The sequence below is a fragment of the Nyctereutes procyonoides genome, unplaced genomic scaffold, assembly GCF_905146905.1.
Source record: "Nyctereutes procyonoides isolate TBG_1078 unplaced genomic scaffold, NYPRO_anot_genome, whole genome shotgun sequence".
NCBI classification, from domain to species: domain Eukaryota; kingdom Metazoa; phylum Chordata; class Mammalia; order Carnivora; family Canidae; genus Nyctereutes; species Nyctereutes procyonoides.
Genome location: NW_026575051.1, coordinates 33,738,095 through 33,750,259, shown reverse-complemented (window position 1 = coordinate 33,750,259; position 12,165 = coordinate 33,738,095).

Sequence of the window (12,165 nt, the reverse complement as noted above, 5' to 3'; positions counted from 1 at the left end):
CTCACTGACAACATCTTTAATGGCTGCACTCTATAGTCAGAGTTTTGCCAAATGCAAGCAAGGTCTCAGACTATCCCACACCTGCTCCCTACCTATTGTTTCAGATGTATCATCTATTGAGAAGACAACCAGGTTTAGAAAGAATTCATCCTTGAAACATTTCTTCTTTAATTAAGTCAACAGATGTTGTTTGAAGTCTATACCTGGGGAATTTATTACTTCAGCTTTAAAAAGTAAGAGGAATTCACAGATCTACCTTTACAATATTTTTTTTTTGATCAATATAGCCAGGCTAGTAATGACTGAAAATAGTTAAAAATTTGTGATGGTTGTCATTTTCAACAATTTGAATGGCATTTTCTAAAAGTGCTTTTATTTGTGTTATCATACAGACTTCATTGCTCTTGGCAGGATATCTGATCTTCCTCTCATGGTGGGAGGTTGGATTGAACTGTACTGCCTGAAATAGGCTCAAGGAACTGGGGCAGATGACAGGAAGTAATTTTCATGGCCTCTGTGGTTGAAGGGAGGCAAAGAACAAACAGTAAAGTTAAAGATCGAAGTCAAAAATGCAGAGCTAAACCAGTTATAGAAGAAGGCAAAAAGAGCCTGAGGTGGGCAACAGTTAACTGTTGTAACCTGTGGGTCAAAGAACCAGTGAAAAGGAAAGCAAGGATCTTCCACTAGGAAGAGGCAAGCAAAACAGTAATCCTGGCAAGCAGCCAAAAGATGAGCTCTTGCTGCCTTCTGAAGTATAAGAAGCTAGGACAGAAGGGACACCCAGGGACCCTTCTAAACTTCAGTTTATCTCTTTCCTACTCTCCCCGCCTAATAAGAGTGTGGAAAAGATCAATTTTGATCTTTTATGTAAAGCCAAATTATCATTATCATTATTATTGTTCAAATCTGTAAAATAATTGAAAAATATATGGAAAGGTAATTTAAATAAGAAAGAATAGAGGGCACCTGGGTGGTTCATTTGCTTCAGTGCTTGCCTTCGGTTTGGGTCTTGGTTCCAGGGTCCTGGAATAGAGCCCCTCATCAGGCTCCATGCTCAGCCAGGAGCCTGCTTCTCCCTCTCCTCCTGCCTTGTGCTCTCTCTTGCTCTTTCTGTCTCTCTTTCTCTCTCTCATATAAATAAATAAATCTAATCTCTTTTAAAAAAAGGAAAGAATAGGAAAAAAACATCAACATGGTAGGAATATCTTTTTTGTTGAGAACAAAATAGGACAAAGCATTTTGATGTGTTATTTTCTTTAAATTTAGTTTGTTCTGGTTAGTTTCTAACCAAAGTATTTGATTAGCATCTCTGATTGGCAAACATTTGTTATAGTTACAATTTGTAAATAAGTTATCTAATGTTGTTACTATGGCAACTTCTGGTAAATTTAAAAATCAAAATTTATAGAATGCAGAAAAATCCCAACTTGAAAGAATTGAATCTTTTTTTACACACCAGGTCTCAAATTATCCACCTACTTTGACAGCTTTAGTGTCTTGATTAAATATTTTATGATGATACTACTTAAGATAAAATGTAAAAGCTAATTTATAGTGACATCCCTCTATGTAAAAGGTTCCCAAGCTGATTTATTACCAGGTTGAAGCATGTCAGTGAATACAACCATATTTAAAATAAAGAGATTTTGCAATTTTCTTCCATACTCCTAGTTAAGCAACTTCTACTAAATAATTTATATGAAAAACAGGGTCTTTAATTTTACAAGATTCCACTTTATTTTCCTATGGTATCTTCTTTAGTTTCAGTCTTCAATTCAGTACCTGCTATGTTATGTACTAAGTAATAAATTTGGAACACTATGCTCAATTATAATTCATTTTAATACCTGCACATTTGAGGAAACTTAATGTTGAAGATTGAGACTTAGTTCTTCTCAGACTTGGATTCTTATCTTCTACTCAACAGAAAAGTAATTAATCAGTTGACAAATTAATGCTATGTTTTTTCAGTTTTCTAATTGCCTCTCATTATGCTAATTTTGTCTTTTGGTAAATGTATTATGTTACATCATTATGAAAAAACTTTGGGGAAAATGTATATGTGTGTGTATGTGTGTGCTATATATTTTGAATATACTATATATTGTATAATATACAATTATATTTTTGGGACAAGAGAGGGCTAAGGGACTACTTCTAATGCTTTATTTACAATTACATAGGACTATTTATCAATACAATTATTAAATAAGGCACTATAATTATAATCTAATCTATAAATATAGAAAATCTGGATAGTGATAGATGAGTATTATTCCTAAGGTCTAAAAGTATCTTTATCAGTAAAAGGATTTCAGGGATTACTAAAGAAACAAATGTCATGAGTTTTATATTGGTGATAGTTTGTGTTACAGGAGTATTAGAGGCATTGTAAAGTAGAGAAGGTGAAGCTAAGAATATAGCCAAACTACAGAGGGGACAAAAACTAGGCACAACCTGAGGAAGCAAGTTATATATGGTATACTGTCAACTCTTATGACAGTTCACGATACAAGAGGTGGCAGCAACAATGGTATTATGGGAAAGTATTATCTTTGGTGACAGCATTTTGGTGGGAGGGAACAGGATAAAATGGAAAAGAGAAAGGACAGAGAAAGACCAGATGCTGATAGTATTAAGCCAAAAACAAAAATATGTCATGGACTCAAAACTTAGCAGTAAAGACCTGTGAAATGGGAAAATACACAAAAACAACATAATTTATTTTTATCAATTCAATGTTCTTACATTTTACTTCATAAAGAAAGTATTTCAGATGAATTATTCAAAAAGAGAAGGAGATTTTTACAATGAGACTCATAAAATAGAACCAAAAGTGGGAGGTGGGGAGCATATGCCAACAAAATGAGTCAACAGAGTAACTATGGTTGAGCATCAAACCTGGAGTTTTCTCCTAGCCATGATGAAGGTAGAAAATTATTTTTAATGAATGTTCTATAATTTATAATATGAAATAATTACCTACAAGTATTTGGGGGATAATATTTCCTGTGAGAGACCTAGCTCCTATGTGACAATAGAAGGAATAAGATATCAATAATCACATCAATATTGGTTTCACAATGAATAGATAAATTAAATTTGCATGACTAGTTTTGAGAGCAACCTCAGATAAAAATCCATGGCCAACAACTGAGACAGTCTATAAAAGCAATGACAAAGATGTCATTGTCCAGACTTGTAGCCCTCATGTGATCTAACTTGATCCAAGAACATTGGTTCATACTTAGCAAGTGTTTGTATTGGGTTTGGGGACACATTTGTGAGCAAATAGACATAGTCCTGCCTTCGTGGAGCTTACATTTTTGCAGAGGAGTCAGAAATAAAGTAAAAAAAGAAATAAAAATAAAATAGTTACAAATTGTGATAGCAGTGTTAATTTTCTACTTAGCACCCCCCATCAAGAGTTAAGATGGTGGAGGATATCCTCTTGTTTCCACCTAGTATTAGGGAAGGCCTTTTTAAGGAAAAGACATTAAGAGAATTTGGAGTATATACAGTAATGAATAGATGCATAACCCAAGACAATCTTTCTTAACTACCTCTCTGCCAGACTTTGAATATCTACCATCTAAACAGAATGTTTAAGACTGATACTGTAGGCAATTGACCTGGATTACGGGCATTCTATATGACTAATTGAGAAAATTTCATGAATTTTAGAAAACAATATGCTGGTGATACAGTTAATATCCTATTATAAATCTTAAGAAGTTTAATATTTTAGCTCAGATAAAAGAACTATAGACTGAATTGTGTCCCCCCAAAATTCATATCTTAAAGCCCTAACTCCCAATGTGTGGATGGCATTTGGAGATGGGCCTTTGGTAGGTAATAAGGTTTAGATGAAGTCATGAGGGTCCATGTGAACACAGTGAGAAGGCAACCAGCTGCAAGAAAGAAAAAGGACCCTCACCAGGGAATTCAGGAAACTGTCAGCCAGCCTAATCTTGGACTTGCGAGCCTCCAGACCTATTAGAAACAAATTCCTGTTGTTTATGCCACCCAGTCATGGTATTTTGTATTTTGTTACAGCAGCCTGAGCTGACTAATACAGAGATGAGGCTGAAGAAATAGTAGGATTTAGAGTGAGGAGTCACAAAATATGAAAGAGATGCAGAAATGTGTTCTAGATGCTCCTTTTAAATCCTAATTGTGCTGACAAAAGTGTAGTGAATCTTTCTTTGATACTCGGAGGCATCTTCTGGATCTCAGAAGTGTGGGCAGCCTGGTTCTTACAGCTCCTATGTTTCACTAAAAGGGTCCTGCCTACCAGGATTAGGGGATTATGTCAATTGAACTGCATGTGAGTAGCTAACAATTCTCCTTAGTTCAGTAATGCAGTATTGTAGTATTTTTAAAAATTGGTTCCTTTGTATTAAAAAAATTGTTTGCATACTAAATTCTCTTCAACCTCCTTCTCCAAAAGCTAACAATGGTAAACAGTTCCTTGTATATAATTCAAGAAATACTTAATGTACATATAAGTATTGATATTTGCATTACACACATACTCTTAAATCCAAATGGCAGAATTGTTCAAATAATATGCCACCTTTTCTTTCAATTCGCAACATATCTTGGAGTTCATACAGTACATTTTATGTATCTTATTTAATCTGTTCCTAATTGATGTTTCTGTTTTCCTAGTCTTTGTTATTATTAATGGTGCCGAAATGAACATCCTGTATAATAGCTACTTTCATGTATATGTGTGAGTATATCTAGAGGATAAATTCCTAAATTAGAATTGCCAGGTGAGGCATGAATGGGTGGCTCAGTTGGTTAAGTGTCTGCCTTCTGCTCAGGTCATGATCCCAGAGTTCAGGGGTTGGAGCCCACATCCCCACATCGGGGGGGGGGGGGTTCCTGCTCAGTGGGGAGTCTGTTTCTCCCTCTGCCTCTCCCCCGCCCATGCTTTCTCTCTCTCACACACACACAAATAAATAAGATCTTTTTAAAAAATAAGAATTGCTGGGTGAGAGGAGATGCATGTTTTAAAATTTAAAATTTAAATTTTTAAGTTTGTCCGTGTGTTTTTCAAAAATTACAAATTTTAACAATACTAATAATGATGATGTATTAGACTTCCCATTTAAGCAATTACCAAATTGCCTCCCAAAGAGGAAATACCAATTTATATTCCCACCAATAAAAAATGAAAATGCCCATGTGTCAAACTATGCTGTAAATTCTTTTATTTATTTATTTATTTATTTATTTATTTATTTATTTATTTATTTATTTATTTATAGAGACACACAGAGAGAGAGGCAGAGACACAGGCAGAGGGAGAAGCAGGCTCCATGCAGAGAGTCTGACGTGGGACTCGATCATCGGTCTCCAGGATCATGTCCTGGGCTGCAGGTGGCACTAAACTGCTGCACTACCGGGGCTACCCTAAATTCTTAACTTATAACAATCTTAAGATTATTATTCCTGATTTAAAACTGAGTTATCTGAGGCACAGGAAGGTTAAGCAGCTTGACAAGAGCCACACAGATTTAAGTGACTACACCTCTCACCCGTGATCCTATACAGCCTTCCTGAGTTTCAGTACTAGCTCTCACACTGACTGATGATCTTGGCCAAGTTATTTACTTCCCATCTGCAATTTTCTTATTTGTAAAAAATAAAATGTATCTCAAACCATAAATGTGGGGATAAAATGAGCCAATGTAAGGAAAATCCCACACACAAGGCACTAAACAAACATAAATGCTCTTCTTCCCAGTTAAAATAACCAATGAATAAACCATTGCCCTGGCTAATCCTTTTCAATGACACAGAAATTAAAGAAGCAACTATGACCCTTTTAATGCTGACGCTACAACAATAAAGCCAACAGACATGAGAATTTGTGATGTAACTCCCCTCTCTGTCTTTCTTGTACAGTCTTTAATTCTGGTTGGTTTAATCTTGCCCCAGCATCCTCACAGTGTTTATATAGATTTCCAATCCCTAGAAATCAGTCTAAGTAGGAGTCATTTGAACCAACTGGAACTGACCTCCCCACCTATTCAGGAGATTGCTCCAAGTTCTATCATCAGTCTTTGGGTAATAAATTAAGATCAAGTGTGAACCTATGAAGAATCAAAGGGAATATATTCATGTTGAGCTATAGAGTATGGTACAATAAGAGAAAACTTTGTACTGGGGAGTGAGAACTGCACATTAAAATGTAGTCACATGCCCTACTCTGTTTCTTTTAATAATATGATAAGATAGTTGAATCAATACTTATTGAAGAGTTTCGCTCATGGGAATAGGTCTTGGGACTAAGTGATCCAAGAAGAGGTACTTACTTGCTCCCCACACATCAATTTAGAAACTGAAGGCCCACTTTATGAACAAAGGTCTTAGATGGTAACAGAGCTGAGGTAGAGGCCAGTGACTCAACCGGAGTCATTCTGTCTGGCTGATTCCTTTTTTTTTTTAATTAATTTATTTATTTATGATAGTCACAGAGAGAGAGAGAGGCAGAGACACAGGCAGAGGGAGAAGCAGGCTCCATGCACCGGGAGCCCGATGTGGGATTCGATCCCGGGTCTCCAGGATTGTGCCATGGGCCAAAGGCAGGCGCCAAACCGCTGCTCCACCCAGGGATCCCATGTCTGGCTGATTCCTTAAGATCCAACCTATTCCCTTGTTTCTCCTTGAGGGGCTTGGATGACATAAAGTTTAGTAAAGTTATGTTGCTGAAAACTGCTATTCATTCCAATATAGGCTTGAATGGACTTTCTCGTTAGGTGTCACAATGCAGGGACTGCAGCAGGGGAATGATTCATTTACCTCTTTTCTCCAAACATGTTCCCTCCAAATGTGGAGGATATCTATAACCTCACACCATGGCCTGTCTCCTCACCTGAGTGACAGGTAGAGCTCAGTAAAATAGGCTCAAAATGGGAAGCAGGACATTTAGTCATGGCTGAGTTGGCATAATGGTTTTGATGTGACTCAGAAAACTCACAACCACATAAAAATGTCAAATAAAAAAATCACTGTTTTGTACAAGCAGGTTATAGAACAACAAACACTCGGACAATCACACTAACTCTGTTTCAATTTACCCTCACTCTGACCTGACCTTCTATCTGTGAGCCCTCATGCTGCACTTAGCCCTGTCACATCCACAATGTGATACTTACCTTCCTCCCTTGACAGTGCTAACCAGCAATGGCGTGAGGTTCAGATACTTCTCCTTTTCATTTTTTCCACAAATATTTACTAAGGGCCAGATACTATTCAAAACACCGGAGTGAATGCACTTTTTTCTTCCTTCCTCTTTTTCTTTTTTTTTTTTCTGTAGATTTCATAATTATTTTACATGGAAATTTTAATCATTTGTCTTTTTTTAACTGAGTAAAATATGTCTCATTTCAAAATAACCAAGTCACAATGTCATATAGCACCAGAAAGTGCTTTAGCTAATAGAAAATATTTCCATATGATGTAATTTAGGAAAGAAATAACTGCATTTTGGCAAAAGGTATTTTAAACTATCTTGGTTCTGTTCATCCCGTTAGTACTACCACTGTTGCACATTTATAAAAATGTTTCAGAGACTTGTACAAAGAATATATACCTCTAAATGCCCTCCAAATTTGGTAAATCTGAATACTTTATAATAACCTATTTTAGCTTTAAAAAATACAATGTACTTATTTATTTTAAAATTGTATGTATTCTGGTCAAAATAGAACAGTTAGTTCCTGCTTTAATATACCTCCATGACCCAATACATAGCAAAGATATATAAAGATATAAAAAGAAAATCCTAAAACCCATGTCTGGGTTCAAAACCTGTCAAGCATTGCTGTGTACTAGAAATAGAAGAGAAACCAGGAGTTGGGTAGAACCGAGGTCACAGGCATGCTGGGCTCTAGTCCAGTAGCAGGCAGTGGCAGCTGGCAATTCAGGGAAGGAAAACTGAAGGTGTTCCATAGAAGACTGGAGCCAGGTTTTAAAACAGGAGCAAGATGAGGCTCCTTCTGGGGAAAGGAGGTTGGAAAAGCGCAGCGGCTTACTACCTGGGGTAATGACTCTGTAGACGGCTGCAGAAGCAAGCAGGCCAAACACTCCATGCACCGGAGGAACTGGGCCAACTGCCCCTGACCTGGAACCTGATGTCCTAGCCCTACTGAGCCCATTGGCAGGTGTTCCATGATTCTATACAGTATCTGGGTTAGAGCTGGGGTTCAGGAAGTTGGGAGAATAAAGCTGCAAATCCACTACAGAGAGAAGTGTGAAGAAAAAGAAGTAGAGGGGATTTCCTTCAAAATGAGGCTGCAAAATTTCAAAGCACACGGAGAATTCTAATGCCGTGAATGTGACCCAGCCAAAAATCCACAATTGTGACAAAATTTTATTCCAGGTAAAATTTTGTGAAACTAGCCAAAAGTTTAGAATAAATATGCTTTGAATGCTTAAAGATTAAAAGGAAAATTATATAAATTATATTTAAAAATTATATAAAAACAAATGAAACAAGTTAGATAAATTAAAAACAGAATGACTAGTCATATTGGAAATTTAAAGTCTATCATTGATATAAAAATTCAAAACATTTGGTAAACTTTGGAACAGACAATAAAAGAAAACATAATAAATTGGAAAATATTACTGAGGATTCACCTGGATCAGAGCACGGGAATAAAGTCTATAAAAATGTTAAATAGATCATACACCTTAGTATGCTTGATAGAATTCCGATTTTTATCTGTTGTCCTGATGTAATTATTAGTAGCATACCTTTTTTTTTAAGATTTTATGTATTTATTCATGAGAGACAGGGAGAGAGAGAAAGAGGCAGAGACACAGGCAGAGGGAGAAGCCGGCTCCATGTAGGGAGCCCGATGTGCGACTCGATCCCCGGTCTCTAGGATCACGCTCTGCGCGAAGGCGGCGCTAAACCGCTGAGCTACCTGGGTTGCCCAGTGGCATACCTTTTAACTCTCAAGTATGTCCTAATTTAAACAATAAATTATTTGGTCACTCAAGTGTTAAGAAATATATAGGATAGACTAAAAGGCAAAGACGACTTCCAAACGGAAACAATAAAATCACAAAAAAGTAATATTTGAAGAGGAAAGTATTGTGAATTGTTGATAATTGAATAAAGACATGCATCCTCAAAATGAAAGTGACCTATTTGAACCAAACAAGATCTATGAAAACATATTTCCACCTAGACCCATCGTAGTTAAACTAGAGGAAAATCAAGAATTAAGAGAATGCTTATCAGCTACCAGGAGAAAAGACAGATTACCAACAAAAATGGTAATTAAACATTAAACCCAGCAGATTTCTTACCAGCAGCAATAGATGCCATTAGACAATAGAGAAATATATTCAGCGTAACAAGGGGAGCATTCAGTTTAGAGTACTATACACAGATAACTTGGTAACAAAAAAAAAAAAAAAAAAGGTGTGGGGAAATGGATATCCAGCCTATAATTGATGTGTGTTTAGATTCTTGGGTTTGAGAGGAGGATAAAAATACTAGATAACTTCAGATATTTTTATGAATAAATTATAATTCAGCTATTTTTAATAAGAGTGCAAAAAGTTTATTGATATGGTTTCAGAGCCCATATTGTATCTACCCTTTTTCTTTAATTCTTGATTTTTAGAAGTTTTATGCATAGGAGTCATATATTATTCCATTTCTTTTATTTAATGTTTCATGTTTTTGTTTAAATTCTAGTTAGTTAATATAGAGTGTAATATTAGTTTCAGGAGTAGAATTTAGTGATTCATCACTTACACATAACACCTAGTACTCATTACAAGTACCTTCCTTAATACTCACCATCCATTTGAACCATCCCATTGCCCACCTCCCCTCCAGCAATACTCAGTTTATTCTCTATAGTTAAGAGTCTTTCTTCTGGTTTACCTCCTTGTCTCTTTTTCCTCCTATGTTCATCTGTTTTGTTTCTTAAATTCCACATATGATTGAAATCATATGGCATTTGTCTTTCTCTGACTGACTTATTTCACTAGGAATAATTCTCTGCTTCCATCCATGTCACTGCAAATGGCAAGAATTCATTCTTTTTAATGGCTGAGTAATATTCCATTGTATAAATATATCACATCTTCTTTATCCATTTATCAGTCAATGGAAATTTGGGCTCTTTCATAATTTGGATATTATTGATAATGCTACTATTAACATCAGGGTGAATGTGCTCCTTCAAATCAGTGTTTCTGTATCCTTTGTGTAAATACCTAGTAGTACAACTGCTGGATTATAGGGTGGAACTATTTTTGACTTTCTGAGGAACCTCCGTACTGTTCTCCAGAGTGGCCATACCAGGTTTGCATTCCCATCAAAAGTGCAAGAGGGTTTCCCTTTATCCATATCCTCACCAATATTTGTTCTTTTCTATGTTATTAATTTTAGCCATTCTGACAGGTGTGCAGTGGTATCTCATTATAGTTTTAATTTGTATTTCCCTGATAAGTGATGATGAACATATTTTCATGGGTCTCTTAGCCATCTGCATGTCTTTTTTGAAGAAATGTCTGTTCATGTATTCTGCCCATTTTCTAATTGGATTATTTGTTTTTTGGGTGTTGAGTTTTAAAATACTTTATATATTTTAGATCCTAACCAGATATGCCATTTGCAAATATCTTCTCCCATTCTGAAATTGCCCTTTAGTTTTGTTCATTGTTTCCTTTGCTGTACAGGAGTTTTTTATCCTGATGAAGTCCCAGTAGTTCATTTTTGCTTTTATTTATCTTGCCTTGGGAGACATATCTAGAAAGAAAGTTGCTATGGCCAAAGTCAAAGAGGTTGCTGCCTGTGTTCTCTAGAATTTTGATGGTTTTCTGTTTCACATTTAGGTCTTTCATCCATTTTGAATTTATTTTTGTGTATAGTGAAAAAAAGTGATCTGGTTTCATTCACATATTGCTCTCCAGTTTTCCCAACACCATTTATTGAAGAGAGTGTCATTTTTCCTTTGGATATTATTTTCTGCTTTGTCAAAGATTAGTTGATCATATAATTATGGGTCCATTTACAGGTGTTCAATTTTGTTGCATTGATCTATGTGTCTGTTTTTGTGTCAGTACCATACTGTCTTGATGATTACAGCTTTGTAATAAACTTGAAGTCCAAAATTGTGATGCCTCCAACTTTTTTTTTCTTTTTCAAGATTACTTTGAGTATTCAGGGTCATTTGTGGTTTAATATACATTTTATTAATTCTAGCTCTGTGAAAAATGCTGGTGGTATTTTGAGAGGGATTGCATTAAATGTCTAGATTGCTTTGCATAATATAGACATTTTAACAATATTGGTTGTTCCAATTGATGAGCATGGAATGTCTTTCCATTTCTTTGTGTCATCTTCAAATTCTTTCATCAGCATTTTAGGGCTTTCAGACTATAGATCTTTTATCTCTTTAGTTAGGCTACTCCTAGGTATCTTTTGTTTTTTGGTGCAATTGAAAATGGGACTGATTCCTTGATTTTTCTTCCTGCTGTTTCATTATTGATGTATATAAATGAAACAGATTGCTGTATGTTGATTGTGTACCCTGCAACTGTGTTGAATTCATGTATCAGTTCTAGTAATTTTTAGTAGAATATTATGTCAACCACAAATAGTGAAAGTTTGACTTCTTCCTTGACAATTGGGATGCCTTTTATTTCTTTGTGTTGTCTGGTTGCTGAGACTAGGACTTCCAGTACTATGTTCAATAACAACAGTGAGAGTGTACATTCTTGTCTTGTTCCTGCTTGTAGAGGAAAAGCTCTCAGTTTTTCCCCATTGAGGATTATGTTACTTGTGGGTCCTTTGCATATGGCCTTTATGATGTTAAGGTATGTTCCCTCTATCTCTACTCTGTTGAGAGTTTTTATCAAGAATGGATGCTGTATTTTGTCAAATGCTTTTTCCACATCTATTGAGAGGATCATATGTCTTATCCTTTCTTTTTCTAATCTGGTGTGTCATGTTGATCGATTTGTGAATATTGAACCACTCTTGTATAACCCATTTGATTGTGGTGAACAATTCTTTTAATGTACTGTTGAATTTGATTTGCTAGTATCTTGTTAAGAACTTTTGCATTTGGGGATGCCTGGGTGGCTCAGGGGTTGAGTATGTGTCTTCAGCTCAGGGCATGA